Here is a 17,342-nt window from a genome sequence, read left to right as displayed (position 1 = left end):
CAGAAGCCCAATTGGCGCGCTCTCAACGGCATTGGAAAGTAGACATCCTGGGCTTTCCAGCAATATATAATAGTCCATACTTTGCCCAAGATTTGATGGCCCAAACCGGCGCTCAAAGTCACCTACAGAAATTCCAGCGTTAAACGCCGGAACTGGCATAAAATTTGGAGTTAAACGCCCAAACTGGCATGAAAGCTGGCGTTTAACTCCAGAAAACGTCTCTACACATAAAAGCTTCAATGCTCAGCCCAAGCACACACCAAGTGGGCCCAGAAGTAGATTTTTCTGTCATTTACTCATTTCTGTAAACCTTAGGACACTAGTTTACTACTTATAGGATCGTTTGACATTGTAATCGGTACCTTATGACCTCATAACATTTTGTATACGTTTCTTTCCACAGTATGAGCCTCTAAACCCCATGGTTGGGGGTGAGGAGCTCTGCTGTGTCTTGATGGATTAATGCAATTACTATTGTTTCTTATTCAATCATGCTTGCTTCGATTCTAAGATAACACTTGTTCTTAATCCGGATGAATGTGATGATCCGTGACAATCATCATCATTCTCAACTATGAACACGTGCCTGACAACCACCTCTGTTCTATCTTAGATTGAGTAGTTATCTCTTGGGTTCTTTAATCGGAATCTTCGTGGTATAGGCAGGACCTGATGGCAGCATTCAAGAGAATCCGGAAGGTCTAAACCTTGTCTGTGGTATTCTGAGTAGGATTCAATGATTGAATGACTGTGACGTGCTTCAAACCTGTAACCTACTGGGCGTTAGTGACAGACGCAAAAGAGGGATTCTATTCCGGTAGGGGAGGGAACCAAACCGGTGATTGGCAGTACTGTGACAGAGTGCGTGCATTAGCTTTCACTGCGAGGATGGGAGGTAGCTGCTGACAACAGTGAAACCCTACACGAGCTTGCCATGGAAGGAGACTGGCGTGTTTGATGAAGAAGACAGTAGGAAAGCAGAGATTCAGAAGATGGAGCATCTCCAAAACCCCAACCTATTCTCCATTACTGCAAAACAAGTAACCATTTCATGTTCTTTTACTTTTTACAATCAATCCTGATAATTTCTGATCTCCTGACTAAGATTTACAAGATAACCATAGCTTGCTTCAAGCCGACAATCTCCGTGGGATCGACCCTTGCTCACGCAAGGTATTACTTGGACGACCCAGTGCACTTGCTGGTTAGTTGTGCGGGATTGCAAAAGTGTTATTGCAATTTCGTGCATCACCCACCTAGCACTTTTGTTTAACGTCCTTAAGTTGGACTTCCAGCAGCTCATAGTGCTTGTTCAAGAGTTGCATCCCTCAAGAGGAACACTTCAAATTCCTTGGAGTTCTTTCTTTGCTCACCATGATACAATTTGAGACGGTGCCCGTTTACCTTGAAGATGTCCGGGCTTGTTGGGTGGCGCAAGTGGTAGACCCCATAAGGTTCTACTTTCTCCACTTGGTATGGTCCATCCCACCTTGATCTAAGCTTTCCGGGTAGTAATCTCAACCTTGAATTGTAGAGAAGGACTAGGTCACCGGGTCGGAACTCTCTTCTCCTAATGTTCTTGTCATGGATGGCTTTCAACTTTTCCTTATAAAGCCTAGCGTTGTCGTAAGCTTCTAATCTCAAGCATTCCAATTCCGCCAATTGAAGCTTTCTCTCTACGCCGGCCCCACCCAAGTTCATATTACACTCCTTTACGGCCCAATACGCTTTGTGTTCGATCTCCACCGGTAAGTGGCATGCTTTACCATATACAAGCCGGAAGGGGCTCATGCCGATCGGTGTCTTGTAAGCCGTCCGATAGGCCCAAAGTGCATCGGAGAGTTTAATGCTCCAATCTTTCCTATTCGGCTTTACAATCCTTTCTAAGACATGCTTGATTTCCCGATTAGAGACTTCGGCTTGGCCGTTTGTCTGAGGGTGGTAAGCCGTGGCGACTTTGTGGATGATGCCATATTTTCTCATGAGGCCGTCTATTTTTTTGTTGCAAAAGTGTGATCCTTGGTCACTTATGATTGCTCTTGGGGCGCCAAAGCGGCAAATGATATTGTTCCTCACAAAAGAGTACACAACATTAGCGTCATCCGTTCGGGTGGGGATTGCCTCCACCCATTTTGACACATAATCGACGGCTAACAAGATGTAGAGAAAGCCGTTTGAATTTGGAAATGGTCCCATGAAGTCGATTCCCCATACGTCAAAGATTTCACAAAAAAGCATATTTTGTTGGGGAATTTCGTCCTTCTTGGAAATATCTCCATGCCTAATACACTGGGGGCAAGATTTGCAATAGAGAGAAGCATCTTTGAGAAGAGTTGGCCACCAAAATCCGTAATCAAGGACCTTTCTTGCCGTTCTTTGGGGCCCATAGTGACCACCTCCTTCGGAAGCATGGCAGGCGTCCAAGATTGCTTGGAATTCGGTTTGGGGTATGCATCGTCGCACTATTTGGTCCGCTCCACACCTCCACAAATAGGGATCATCCCAAATATAGTATTTGGATTCGCTTTTCAGCTTATCCTTTTTGTTTTTGTCAATATTAGGAAGGAAAGTGCGTGAAACCAAATAGTTTGCGATTGGGGCATACCAAGGAACCACTTCCGAGATTGCGTGCAAAGCATCTAAAGGAAAGGAGTCATTGATAGGAGTGGTGTCGCCTTTTGTGTGTTCGAGGCGACTTAAATGGTCCGCCACTAGGTTTTGGGAACCACTCCTATCTTTGATCTCCAAGTCAAATTCTTGTAACAAAAGCACCCAACGAATTAATCTCGGTTTTGATTCCTTTTTGGCCAACAAGTACTTTAGTGCCGCGTGATCCGAGTACACTACAACCTTGGAACCAAGAAGATAGGCTCGGAACTTGTCCAAAGCAAAAACAATAGCTAGTAGTTCCTTTTCGGTAGTAGTGTAGTTGGATTGGGCTCCATCTAATGTTTTGGAAGCATAAGCTATGACATAGGGAATCTTACCCTCGCGTTGTGCTAACGCGGCTCCTATCGCATAGTTCGAAGCATCACACATGATTTCAAAAGGTTGAGTCCAATTGGGGCCTCGCACTATAGGAGCTTGTGTCAATGCTACTTTGAGTTTGTCATATGCTTCCATACATTCCTTGCTCAGCTCAAATTCGGTGTCTTTTTGTAGTAATCGAGAGAGAGGTAAGGCCACCTTGCTAAAGTCTTTGATGAATCTCCGGTAAAATCCTGCATGTCCAAGAAAAGAACGGACTTCCCTCTCGGAGGAGGGGTAAGGTAAACTGGATATGACATTTATCTTTGCCGGATCTACGGAGATGCCTTCCTTTGATACTATGTGTCCCAAAACAATTCCTTGTTTGACCATGAAATGACATTTTTCAAAATTTAAAACAAGGTTTGTTTTGGTGCATCTCTCTAAGACTTTTTCAAGGTTACCTAAACAATGCTCAAATGAATCACCATACACACTAAAGTCATCCATGAAAACTTCCATCGATTGCTCTAGAAAGTCCGCAAATAGGCTCATCATGCATCTTTGGAACGTTGCCGGTGCATTGCATAGGCCAAATGGCATACGCTTGTAAGCATACGTCCCAAAGGGGCAAGTAAATGTGGTTTTTTCTTGGTCTTCTAGAGCAATATGAATTTGGAAGTATCCGGAGTAGCCATCAAGAAAACAATAATATGATTTACCGGCTAATCGATCAAGCATTTGATCAATAAATGGTAATGGAAAGTGATCTTTTCTTGTGGCCGCATTCAATCTTCGGTAGTTTATGCATACTCTCCAAGAATTTTGCACTCTTGTTGCTATAAGTTCACCACTTTCGTTTTTTATTGTTGTCACTCCGGACTTTTTGGGCACTACTTGGACCGGGCTTACCCATTCGCTATCCGAGATAGGATAGATGATGTTTGCTTCAAGTAGCTTAGTGACTTCTTTCTTTACCACCTCAAGAATGGTTGGATTAAGTCTCCTTTGAGGTTGTCGGACCGGTCTTGCTCCTTCTTCAAGGAATATGCGGTGCTCGCATACTTTGGGGCTTATTCCCACTAGATCCGCCAAACTCCACCCGATTGCCCTTTTGTTTTTTCTCAATACGTTTAGCAATTTTTCTTCTTGTTGAGGGGTTAGCTCTTGTGCAATTATCACGGGTAGCTCTTGTGCTTCATCAAGGTATGAGTACCTTAAGTGAGGTGGTAGTGGCTTCAATTTCATCTTCTTGTCATTCTTTGAAGTTTGAGTTTCCGGATGGTTTGTATGATGTGTGGTATTTAGTTCACGTGACTTTTCATTTGCTTCTTCAACCATATACTTCTCATCTAACTTTGCTAGATGTACTTCGGCCACTATGTTATCGATTGGGTCACACCGAAATAAAGAGTGGTTCTCCGGTGGATGCTTCATTGCTTCCTCTAGGCTAAAGCTTACAATTCTCCCATCTATTTCAAATGAGTAGTTCCCCGAGTAAGCATCAAGTTTAAATCTAGAAGTTCTTAAGAATGGTCTTCCAAGTAGGATAGACGATGCTCTCTCGGTTTCGCTTGATGGCATTTCAAGGACATAGAAGTCAATCGGAAACACCAACCCTTTTATATTCACCAATACATCTTCCGCAACACCCGCTACGGTTATTATGCTTTTATCCGCTAGGACAAATCTTGCCGTCGACCTTTTTAGTGGTGGCAACTTCAACACCCGGTAGACGGAGAGCGGCATGATGCTAACACATGCTCCGAGGTCACACATGCAATCTCTAAATTGAACTCCATTGACTGTGCAAGTGACCATACAAGGGCCCGGATCATCACACTTCTCGGGCAATGTTCCCATTAGAGCGGAGATAGAGCTCCCCAATGGAATGGTTTCCAATTCAAGAATTCTGTCCTTATGTATGCATAAGTCTTTGAGGAATTTGGCATATCTAGGAACTTGATGGATAGCATCAAAGAGGGGGATGGTTACCTCAACTTTCTTGAACATTTCTACCATTTTGGGGTCGATTTCTATGCGCTTTTTAGCTTTCTTCGCAAGTGTTGGGAATGGAAGTGGTTGAGCAACTTCTTCTTCCAAGGTTCTTTTGGCCTTGGTTGTCTCCCTTGTTGGTTGGACTTCATCCTCAACTATGGCTTGTGGTGTCTCCTCTTCCACTACTACTTCTATATTTATTCTCTCATCTTCTTGAGCGGTTGTGATAGGGCTTGAGTCCTTTGCTTCCTTCTCTTTTAGTTGCGTACCGGATCTAAGGGTGATGGCATTGATGCCCCCCTTTGGATTTGGTTGAGGTTGAGAGGGAATGACACTTTGGATTGGGGGTTGAGGAGTGGGAGTTGATGGTGTATCCATGCGTGCAAGAAGAGCTTGTAGTGTAGAGGTGAGACCGGTGAGACCGGAAGCAAGTGTGTTTTGTAGTTCCTTTTGACCTTGGATAATGGTTCGGAGTGTTTCGTCTTGGTTGGGGGGGGGGGTAGTTGCATATGTGAGTTGAGGAGCTTGTGATTGGTTGGGTGGTGGTCTTTGATGTGGTGGTTGATATGTTTGGTAGTTTCTTTGTGGGTTTTGTTGATTGTATGGTTGATTTTGTGAATTGTATGGTCGGTTTTGTGAGAAGTTTTGTGAGTTGTTACCCCATCTTTGACCTCCTCCATTGTTGTTGTTGTCCCTATTCCCTTGTTGATGGTTGTCTCTCCAATTTTGGTTATTGTGTCCACTTCCTTGGTTGTTGATGAGCGGATATTTTATACGCTTTTTGGGGGTAATTTCATGTAGATTTTAGCATGTTTTAATTAGTTTTTAGTTAAATATTATTAGTTTTTAGGCAAAAATCATATTTCTGGACTTTACTATGAGTGTGTGTATTTTTCTGTGATTTCAGGTATTTTCTGGCTGAAATTGAGGAAGCTGAGCAAAAATCTGACTTAGGCTGAAAAAGGACTGCTGATGCTGTTGGATCCTGACCTCCCTGCACTCGAAATGGATTTTCTGGAGCTACAGGAGTCCAATTGATGCGCTCTCAATGGCGTTGGAAAGTAGACATCCAGGGCTTTCCAGCAATATATAATAGTCCATACTTTGCGCGAAGATAGACGACGTAACTTGGCGTTGAACGCCAAGTTCATGCTGCTGTCTGGAGTTAAACGCCAGAAAAACGTCATGATCCGGAGTTGAACGCCCAAAACACGTCATAACCTGGAGTTTAACGCCAAGAAAGGCCTCTACTCGTGGATAGCTTTAGTCTCAGCCCCAGCACACACCAAGTGGGCCCCAGAAGTGGATTTCTGCACCAATTATCTTTGTTTACTCATTTTCTGTAAACCTAGGTTACTAGTTTACTATTTAAACAACTTTTAGAGACTTATCTTGGACCTCATGACACTTTTCAAATCTGAATTACATACTTTTGACGGCATGAGTCTCTAAACTCCATTGTTGGGGGTGAGGAGTTCTGCAGCGTCTCGATGATTTAATACAATTCCTTTGTTTTTCATTCAAACACGTTTGTTCTTATCTAAGATGTTTATTCGCGCTTAATTATGAAGAAGGTGATGATCCGTGACACTCATCACCTTCCTCAATCCATGAACGTGTGCCTGACAACCACCTCCGTTCTACATCAGACTGAATGAATATCTCTTAGATTCCTTAATCAGAATCTTCGTGGTATAAGCCGGATTGATGGCAGCACTCATGAGAATCCGGAAAGTCTAAACCTTGTCTGTGGTATTCCGAGTAGGATTCCGGGATTGAATGACTGTGACGTGCTTCAAACTCCTGAGGGCTGGGCGTTAGTGACAGACGCAAAAGAATCAATGGATTCTATTCCAACCTGATTGAGAACCGACAGATGATTAGCCGTGCTGTGACAGAGCATAGGAACGTTTTCACTGAGAGGATGGGAAGTAGCCATTGACAACGGTGACACCCTACATAGAGCTTGCCATGGAAGGAGCCTTGCGTGTATTGAAGGATTTCAAGGAAAAGTTGAAGTCAAAGGACAAAGCATCTCCAAAACTCCAACATATTCCCCATTACTGCACAACAAGTAACACTGTTATTCTCTCTTATTTTTATAATCAAATCTAGTAATTTCACTTTTTATCCTTTTGGCCTCCTAACTAAGATTAATAAAATAAATATTGATTGCTTCAAGCCAATAGTCTCCGTGGGATCGACCCTTACTCACGTAAGGTATTACTTGGACGACCCATTGCACTTGCTGGTTAGTTGTGCGAATCACAAATTCGTGCACCAAGTTTTTGGCGCCGTTGCCGGGGATTATTGAGTTTGGACAATTGAAGGCTTATTTTATTTCTTAGATTAGGAATAATTTATTTTTATTTTTATTTTTATTGTTATAGAGTCATTAAATCTTGATAGGATAGTTTCTTTTCAAAAATTTCTTTTCAAAATTTATTATTTTTCTTTTAATTAATTGCTAATTTTCGTGAGTTTAGTGTCTTGTTCTAAGTTTGGTGTCAATTGCATATCTCATATTTTTATTTAAAAATTTCGACTTGTGTTCTTTGTTCTTCATTGATCTTCAAGTTGTTCTTGCTTATTTTTCTTGTTTAATCTTGAGTTTTTCTTGCTTTGTGTCTTTTCTTGTTTCACTTGTATTCTTTTTAAAGCATTAATTGGAATATCTAGAACAAGTGTTACATTTATCCCCAATTGGCTAGAGTATTGGTTTATATTCTTGATAATTGGGTATACGCTTTGGAACCTTTTTCAAAAATAATTTTTCTTGATTTAATCTTGTGCCAAACTTTAAGTTTGGTGTTTTCTTGTTAATCTTTTTAATTTTCGAAAATTTTATTAAAGTTTTCTAAAAATCTTAAGTTTGGTGTTCTTCCTTTTGTTCTTGGTGTTCTTGTGAATCTTCAAGGTGTTCTTGAGTTTTTCTTGTGTCTTGATCTTAAAATTTTTAAGTTTGGTGTTCCTTGGTGTTTTCCCTCCAAAAATTTTCGAAAAATAAGGAGCATTGGATCTAAAAATTTTAAGTCTTGTGTCTTTTGTGTGTTTTTCTCTTTCATCATAAAATTCAAAATTCAAAAAAATTTTATTTTCTAACTAATTTTGAACTACATTTTTCGAAAATTTTATATAAAAATTCAATTTTCAATTTCAAAATATTTCCACTTTCTTTTATTTATTTCGTTTTTATTTTATTTTATAAAAAATTAATTTTTATAAAATAAATAATATCAACATATATACCATTTCTTTTATTCCAACATGGAATTAAGTGGGAATGAACAGTCCAAGAGGACTCTGGGGTCATATGCTAACCCCACTACTGCTTCATATGGGAGTAGTATCTGTATACCCTCCATTGGAGCTAGTAGCTTTGAGTTGAATCCTCAGCTCATTATCATGGTGCAGCAAAATTGTCAGTATTCTGGTCTTCCACATGAAGAACCTACAGAGTTTCTGGCACAATGTTTGCAAATTGCTGACACAGTACATGATAAGGAAGTGGATCAGGATGTCTACAGATTATTACTGTTTCCATTTGCTGTAAGAGATCAAGCTAAGAGGTGGTTAAATAACCAGCCTAAGAACAGCATAAAAACATGGAAGCAACTGTCAGAAAAATTCCTGAATCACTATTTCCCACCAAAACGGATGACACAGCTAAGGCTAAGCATCCAAGGCTTCAAACAAGGAGATAATGAATCTCTTTATGATGCCTGGGAAAGATACAGAGAGATGCTAAGAAAATGCCCCTCTGAAATGTTTTCAGAATGGGTGCAATTAGACATCTTCTACTATGGGCTTACAGAAAAAGCTCAGATTTCTCTAGACCACTCAGCTGGTGGATCTATACATATGAGAAAGACAATTGAAGAAGCTCAAGAGCTTATTGATACAGTTGCTAGAAATCAACATCTGTACATAAGCAGTGAATCTTCCATGAAAGAAGAAGTTAAAACAGTAACTGCAGAACTCAGTCCAGTGGATCAGGCTAATGAATTCAATTAGCAATTAGACTTTCTAACTCAGCAGCTAGCCGAATTCAAGGAAATATTACAAGAAACAAGAATGGCTAACAGGAACATGGAAGTACAATTAAAGCAGACAGAAAAGCAACTGTCAAAACAAATAACAGAAGAATGCCAAGCAGTTCAATTAAGAAGTGGGAAAACATTAAATACCTCACTTCAAAGCAGCAGGAAACCAAGAAATGAACAGGTAGAGACTCAAAATCCCTCTGAAGACAATCAGAGCCCAGAGAGGAATAAAGCTGGCGCTGAACGCCCAGACCATGCTCATTCCTGGCGTTCAACGCCAGAAACAAGCATGAATCCGGTGTTGAACGCCCAAAGGGAGCATGGTTCTGGCGTTCAAACGCCAGTGACAAACAAGGAAGTGGCGTCTAACGCCACTCCAATTCCTACCACTAGCATTCAAATGCCAGTAGGGAATCAGTCACATACAAGTGCTGATAACAACCCTTCTAAGAAGGCTCCCCAACCCACTTCTGTAGGTAATAAACCTGCAGCAACTAAGGTTGAGGAATACAAAGCCAAAATGCCTTATCCTCAAAAACTCCGCCAAGCGGAACAAGATAAGCAATTTGCCCGCTGGTGCACGAAATTGTGATCACTACAACTTCGCACAACTAACCAGCAAGTGCACTGGGTCGTCCAAGTAATACCTTACGTGAGTAAGGGTCGATCCCACGGAGATTGTTGCTATGAAGCAAGCTATGGTCACCTTGTAGATCTCAGTCAGGCAGACTCAATTGGGTATAGTGATAAACGAATAAAGCATAAAGATAAAGATAGAGATACTTATGTATATCATTGGTGAGAGCTTCAGATAAGCGTATGAAGATGCCTTCCCTTCCGTCTCTCTGCTTTCCTACAGTCTTCATCCAATCCTTCTTACTCCTTTCCATGGCAAGCTCATGTAGGGTTTCACCGTTGTCAGTGGCTACCTCCCATCCTCTCATTGAAAGCGATTGCATATGCCCTGTCACAGTCATAGCGGAATTCATCTGTCGGTTCTCAATCAGGCCGGAATAGAATCCAGTGATTCTTTTGCGTCTGTCACTAACGCCCCGCCCTCAGGAGTTTGAAGCACGTCACAGTCATTCAATCATTGAATCCTACTCAGAATACCACAGACAAGGTTTAGACCTTCCGGATTCTCTTGAATGCCGCCATCAGTTCTCGCCTATACCACGAAGACTCCGGTTAAAGAATCCAAGAGATAAACACTAGAGCCTCGTATGCTTGTAGAACAAGAGTGGTTGTCAGTCACTTTGTTCATAGGTGAGAATGATGATGAGTGTCAATCATCACCTTCATCAAGTTGAAGAACAAGTGATATCTTGGACAAAGAACAAGCGGAATTGAATAGAAGAACAATAGTAATTGCATTAATACTCGAGGTACAGCAGAGCTCCACACCTTAATCTATGGTGTGTAGAAACTCCACCGTTGAAAATACATAAGAACAAGGTCTAGGCATGGCCGAATGGCCAGCCTCCCAAAAGAGGGTTCAATCATAAAAACATGATCAAAAGATACCAAGGTACAATAGTAAAAGGTCCTATATATAGAAAACTAGTAGCCTAGGGTGTACAGAGATGAGTAAATGACATAAAAATCCACTTCCGGGCCCACTTGGTGTGTGCTTGGGCTGAGCAAATGAAGCTTTTTCGTGTAGAGACTCCTCTTGGAGTTAAACGCCAGCTTTTATGCCAGTTTGGGCGTTTAACTCCCATTTAGGTGCCAGTTCCGGCGTTTAACGCTGGAATTTCTTGAGGTGACTTTGAACGCCGGTTTGGGCCATCAAATCTTGGGCAAAGTATGGACTATCATATATTGCTGGAAAGCCCAGGATGTCTACTTTCCAACGCCGTTGAGAGCGCGCCAATTGGGCTTCTGTAGCTCCAGAAAATCCTCTTCGAGTGCAGGGAGGTCAGAATCCAACAGCATCTGCAGTCCTTTTGAGTCTCTGGATCAGATTTTTGCTCAGATCCCTTAATTTCAGCCAGAAAATACCTGAAATCACAGAAAAACACACAAACTCATAGTAAAGTCCAGAAAAGTGAATTTTAACTAAAAACTAATAAAAATATACTAAAAACTAACTAGATCATATTAAAAACATACTAAAAACAATGCCAAAAAGTGTATAAATTATCCGCTCATCACAACACCAAACTTAAATTGTTGCTTGTCCCCAAGCAACTGAAGATCAAATAAGATAAAAAGAAGAGAATATGCAATGAACTCCAAAAACATCTATGAAGATCAGTATTAACTAGATGAGCGGGGCTTTTAGCTTGTTGCCTCTGAATAGTTTTGGCATCTCACTTTATCCTTTGGAACTCAGAATGATTGGCTTCTTTAGGAACTCAGAATCCAGATAGTGTTATTGATTCTCCTAGTTAAGTATGATGATTCTTGAACACAGCTACTTTATTGAGTCTTGGCTGTGGCCCAAAGCACTCTGTCTTCCAGTATTACCACCGGATACATACATGCCACAGACACATAATTGGGTGAACCTTTTCAGATTGTGACTCAGCTTTGCTAAAGTCCCCAATTAGAGGTGTCCAGGGTTCTTAAGCACACTCTTATTGCCTTGGATCACAACTTTATTTCTCTTTTTTTCTTTCTTTTTCTCTTTCTCTTTTTTCGTTTTTTTTCGTTTTCTCTTTTTTTTTGTATTCACTGCTTTTTCTTGCTTCAAGAATCATTTTTATGATTTTTCAGATCCTCAGTAACATGTCTCCTTTTTCATCATTCTTTCAAGAGCCAACATTCATGAACCACAAATTCAAAAGACATATGCACTGTTCAAGCATACATTCAGAGAACAAAAGTGTTGCCACCACATCAGAATAATTAAACTGTTATAAAATTCAAAAATTCATGCAATTCTCATCTTTTTCAATTAAGAACATTGTTTATTTAAGAAGGGTGATGGATTCATAGGACATTCATAACTTTAAGGCATAGACACTAAGACACTAATGATCATAAGACACAAACATAGATAATCATAAGCACTAAAATTCGAAAAACAGAAGAATAAAGAACAAGGAAATCAAGGAACGGGTCCACCTTAGTGATGGCGGCTCTTCCTTCCTCTTGAAGGTCCTATGGAGTGCTTGAGCTCCTCAATGTCTCTTCCTTGCCTTTGTTGCTCCTCTCTCATGATTCTTTGATCTTCTCTTATTTCATGGAGGAGGATGGAATGCTCTTGGTGCTCCACCCTTAATTGTCCCATGTTGGAACTCAATTCTCCTAGGGAGGTGTTTAGTTGCTCCCAATAGTTTTGTGGAGGAAAGTGCATCCCTTGAGGCATCTCAGGGATCTCATGATGAGAGGAGTCTCTTGTGTGCTCCATCCTTTTCTTGGTAATGGGCTTATCTTCATCAATGGTGATGTCTCCCTCTATGTCAACTCCAACTGAATAACAGAGGTGACAAATGAGGTGAGGAAAGGCTAACCTTGCTAAGGTAGAGGACTTATCCGCCACCTTGTAGAGTTCTTGGGCTATGACCTCATGAACTTCCACTTCTTCTCCAATCATGATGCTATGAATCATGATGGCCCGGTCTAAAGTAACTTCGGACCGGTTGCTAGTGGGAATGATTGAGCGTTGGATAAACTCCAACCATCCTCTAGCCATGGGTTTGAGGTCATGCCTTCTCAATTGAACCGGCTTCCCTCTTGAGTCTCTCTTCCATTGTGCGCCCTCTTCACATATGACTGTGAGGACTTGGTCCAACCTTTGATCAAAGTTGACCCTTCTAGTGTAAGGATGTTCATCTCCTTGCATCATTGGCAAGTTGAATGCTAACCTTACATTTTCCGGACTAAAATCCAAGTATTTCCCCCGAACCATTGTGAGATAATTCTTTGGATCCGGGTTCATACTTTGATCATGGTTCTTGGTGATCCATGCATTGGCATAGAATTCTTGAACCATCAAGATTCCGACTTGTTGAATGGGGTTGGTAAGCACTTCCCAACCTCTTCTTCGGATCTCATGGCGGATCTCCGGATATTCACCCTTTTTGAGTGAAAAGGGGACCTCGGGGATCACCTTCTTTAAGGCCACAACTTCATAGAAGTGGTCTTGATGCACCCTTGAGATGAATCTATCCATCTCCCATGACTCGGAGGTGGAAGCTTTTGCCTTCCCTTTCCTCTTTCTAGAGGTTTCTCCGGCCTTGGATGCCATAATGGTTATGGAAAAACGAAAAAGCAACGCTTTTACCACACCAAACTTAAAATGTTTGCTCGTCCTCGAGCAAAAGAAGAAAGAAGAGAGTAGAAGAAGAAGAAATGAGGGAGAAGGAGATGGCTTATGTATTCGGCCAAGGAGGGGGGAAGTGGTGTTTAGGTTGTGTGAAAATGAAGGAGTGAAGAAGGGTATTTATAGGAGAGAGGGGAGATGAGGTTCGGCCATTATGGGTGGGTTTGGGAGGGAAAGTGGTTTGAATTTGAAGGGTGGGGTTGGTGGGATTTTATGAAGGATGGATGTGAGTGGTGAAGAGAAAGATGGGATTTGATAGGTGAAGGGTTTTTGGGGAAGAGGTATTGAGGTGATTGGTGAATGGGGGAAGAAGAGAGAGAGTGGTGGTGGGGTTGGTGGGGATCCTGTGGGGTCCACAGATCCTGTGGTGTCAAGGAAAAGTCATCCCTGCACCAAATGTTGCTCAAAATCACGTTTTGAGCCATTTCTGGCGTTAAACGCCGGGCTGGTGCCCATTCCTGGCGTTTAACGCCAGGTTCTTGCCCTTTTCTGGCGTTTAACACCAGTCTGGTGCCCCTTTCTGGCGTTAAACGCCCAGAATGGTGCCAGACTGGGCGTTAAACGCCCAACTGCTAGGTTTACTGGCGTTTGAACGCCAGCAACTTCTTCCTCCAGGGTGTGCTGTTTTTCTTCCTGTTTTTCATTTTGTTTTTGCTTTTTCAATGGATTTTGTGACTTCTTATGATCATCATCCTAAAAAAAAAATAAAATAACAAAGAGAAATATATAAAATCTAATCATTGGGTTGCCTCCCAACAAGCGCTTCTTTAATGTCAGTAGCTTGATAGAGGGCCCTCATGGAGCCTCACAGATACTCAGAGCAATGTTGGAACCTCCCAACACCAAACTTAGAGTTTGAATGTGGGGGTTCAACACCAAACTTAGAGTTTGGTTGTGGCCTCCCAACACCAAACTTAGAGTTTGACTGTGGGGGCTCTGTTTGTCTCTGATTTGAGAGAAGCTCTTCATGCTTCTTCTCCATGGTGACAGAGGGATATCCTTGAGCCTTAAACACAAAGGATTCTTCATTCACTTGAATGATCAGTTCACCTCCATCAACATCAATCACAGCCTTTGCTGTGGCTAGGAAGGGTCTACCAAGGATGATGGATTCATCCATGCACTTCCCAGTCTCTAGGACTATGAAATCAGTAGGGATGTAATGGTCTTCAACTTTTACCAAAACATTCTCTACAAGTCCATGAGCTTGTTTTCTTGAGTTGTCTGCCATCTCTAGTGAGATTCTTGCAGCTTGTACCTCAAAGATCCCTAGCTTCTCCATTACAGAGAGAGGCATGAGGTTTACACTTGACCCTAAGTCACACAGAGCCTTCTTGAAGGTCATGGTGCCTATGGTACAAGGTATTGAAAACTTCCCAGGATCTTGTCTCTTTTGAGGTAATTTCTGCCTAGACAAGTCATCCAGTTCTTTGGTGAGCAAAGGAGGTTCATCCTCCCAAGTCTCATTTCCAAATAACTTGTCATTTAGCTTCATGATTGCTCCAAGATATTTAGCAACTTGCTCTTCAGTGACATACTCATCCTCTTCAGAGGAAGAATACTCATCAGAGCTCATGAAAGGCAGAAGTAAGTCCAATGGAATCTCTATGGTCTCATTTTGAGCCTCAGATTCCCATGGTTCCTCATTAGGGAACTCAGTGGAGGCTAGTGCACGCCCATTGAGGTCTTCCTCAGTGGCGTCCACTTCCTCTCTTTCCTCTCCAAATTCGGCCATGGTTATGGCTTTGCACTCTCCTTTTGGATTTTCTTCTGTATTACTTGGAAGAGTACTTGGAGGGAGTTCAGTAACTTTCTTGCTCAGCTGACCCACTTGTGCCTCCAAATTCCTAATGGAGGATCTTGTTTCAGTCATGAAACTTTGAGTGGTTTTGATTAGATCAGAGACCATGGTTGCTAAGTCAGAGGGGTTCTGCTTAGAATTCTCTGTCTGTTGCTGAGAAGATGATGGAAAAGGCTTGCCATTGCTAAACCTGTTTCTTCCACCATTTTTGTTGTTGAAACCTTGTTGAGGTCTCTCTTGATTCTTCCATGAGAAATTTGGGTGATTTCTCCATGAAGAATTATAGGTGTTTCCATAGGGTTCTCCTAGGTAATTCACCTCTTCCATTGAAGGGTTCTCAGGATCATAAGCTTCTTCCTCAGATGAAGCATCCTTAGTACTGCTTGGTGCATTTTGCATTCCAGACAGACTTTGAGAGATCAAATTGACTTGTTGAGTCAATATCCTATTCTGAGCCAGTATGGCATTCAGAGTATCAATCTCAAGAACTCCTTTCTTCTGACTTGTCCCATTGTTCACAGGATTCCTTTCAGAAGTGTACATGAATTGGTTATTTGCAACCATTTCAATGAGCTCTTGAGCTTCTGTAGGCGTCTTCTTCAGATGAAGAGATCCTCCAGCAGAGCTATCCAAAGACATCTTAGATAGCTCAGAGAGACCATCATAGAAAATACCTATGATGCTCCATTCAGAAAGTATGTCAGATGGACATTTTCTGATCAATTGTTTGTATCTTTCCCAAGCTTCATAGAGGGATTCTCCATCCTTCTGTCTAAAGGTTTGGACTTCCACTCTAAGCTTACTCCATTTTTGAGGTGGAAAGAACTTTGCCAAGAAGGCATTGACTAGCTTTTCCCAAGAGTCCAGGCTATCCTTAGGTTGAGAGTCCAACCATATTCTAGCTCTGTCTCTTACAGCAAAAGGGAATAGCATCAGTCTGTAGACCTCAGGGTCAACCCCATTAGTCTTGACTGTGTCACAGATTCGCAAGAACTCAGCTAAAAACTGATGTGGATCTTCCATTGGAAGTCCATGGAACTTGCAATTCTGTTGCAGTAGAGAAACCAACTGAGGCTTAAGCTCAAAGTTGTTTGCTCCAATGGCAGGGATAGAGATGCTTCTCCCATAGAAGTCAGGAGTAGGTGCAGTAAAGTCACCCAGCACCTTCCTTGCATTGTTGGCATTGTTGTTATTTTCGGCTGCCATGAGTTCTTCTTCTTTGAAGAATTCGGTCAGGTCCTCTAAAGAGAGTTGTGCTTTGGCTTCTCTTAGCTTTCTCTTCAAGGTCCTTTCAGGTTCAGGGTCAGCTTCAACAAGAATGCCTTTGTCTCTGCTCCTGCTCAAAAGAGAAGAGAACAAGAAGATATGGAATCCTCTATGTCACAGTATAGAGATTCCTTGAGGTGTCAGAGGAAAAGAAAAATAGAAGAAAGAGGTAGAAGAATTCGAACTTGATTAGATAGAGTTCGAATTGTGCATTAAGAAGGAGTAGCACTCCATAAATAGAAGGATGTGAGAAGGAGGGAAGTAATTTTTCAAAAATTAATTAAAATATTTTGAAAACTTTTTTGAAAAACACTAATTGATTTTCGAAAATAAAAGTGAGAAAGAAATCAAGTGATTTTTGAAAAAGATTTGAAATTAGAAATTAAAAAGATTTGGTTGAAGACTTATTTTGAAAAAGATGTGGTTAAGAAGATATGATTGAAAACATTTGATTTGAAAACAATTTTAAAAGATATGATTTGAAAACAATTTTAAAAAGATTTGATTTTAAAAATAAATGACTTGCCTAACAAGAAAAGATATGATTCAAACATTAAACCTTTCTCAACAGAAAAGGTAACAAATTTGAGATGTTCAATCAAATCATTAATTGTTAGTAAGTATCTTTGAAAAAAGGAAAGAAATTGATTTTGAAAACATTTGATTGAAAAGATATGATTTGAAAAAGATTTGATTTTGAAAAACTTTGAAAACTTGAAAAAAATTTGATTTTGAAAACAAAATCTTCCCCCTTGTGCCATCCTGGCGTTAAACGCCCAGAATGGTGCACATTCTGGCGTTTAACGCCCAAAATGCACCCTTTTTGGGCGTTAAACGCCCAGCCAGGCACCCTGGCTGGCGTTTAAACGCCAGTCTGTCTTCTTCACTGGGCATTTTTGAATGCCCAGCTTTTTCTGTGTGATTCCTCTGCAGTATGTTCTGAATCTTCAATTCTCTGTATTATTGACTTGAAAAGACACAAATTGAAAATATTTTT

General features: G+C 41.2%; 1 non-coding gene across 1 annotated transcript; it reads left to right on the top strand.

The window, feature by feature from the left end:
* The first annotated feature begins 15,776 nt into the window (after positions 1 to 15,776).
* On the top strand, positions 15,777 to 15,880 carry LOC130978861 (small nucleolar RNA R71). Its single transcript, XR_009086471.1, has one exon. It is a non-coding gene; the product is annotated as a small nucleolar RNA R71 (small nucleolar RNA).
* The last annotated feature ends 1,462 nt before the right edge of the window (positions 15,881 to 17,342 follow it).

This window comes from Arachis stenosperma, chromosome 4 (genome assembly GCF_014773155.1).
Source record: "Arachis stenosperma cultivar V10309 chromosome 4, arast.V10309.gnm1.PFL2, whole genome shotgun sequence".
In the NCBI taxonomy this organism is placed as follows: domain Eukaryota; kingdom Viridiplantae; phylum Streptophyta; class Magnoliopsida; order Fabales; family Fabaceae; genus Arachis; species Arachis stenosperma.
Note: the sequence above shows the minus strand (reverse complement) of the source record. Positions and strands in the feature narration are given on the sequence as shown.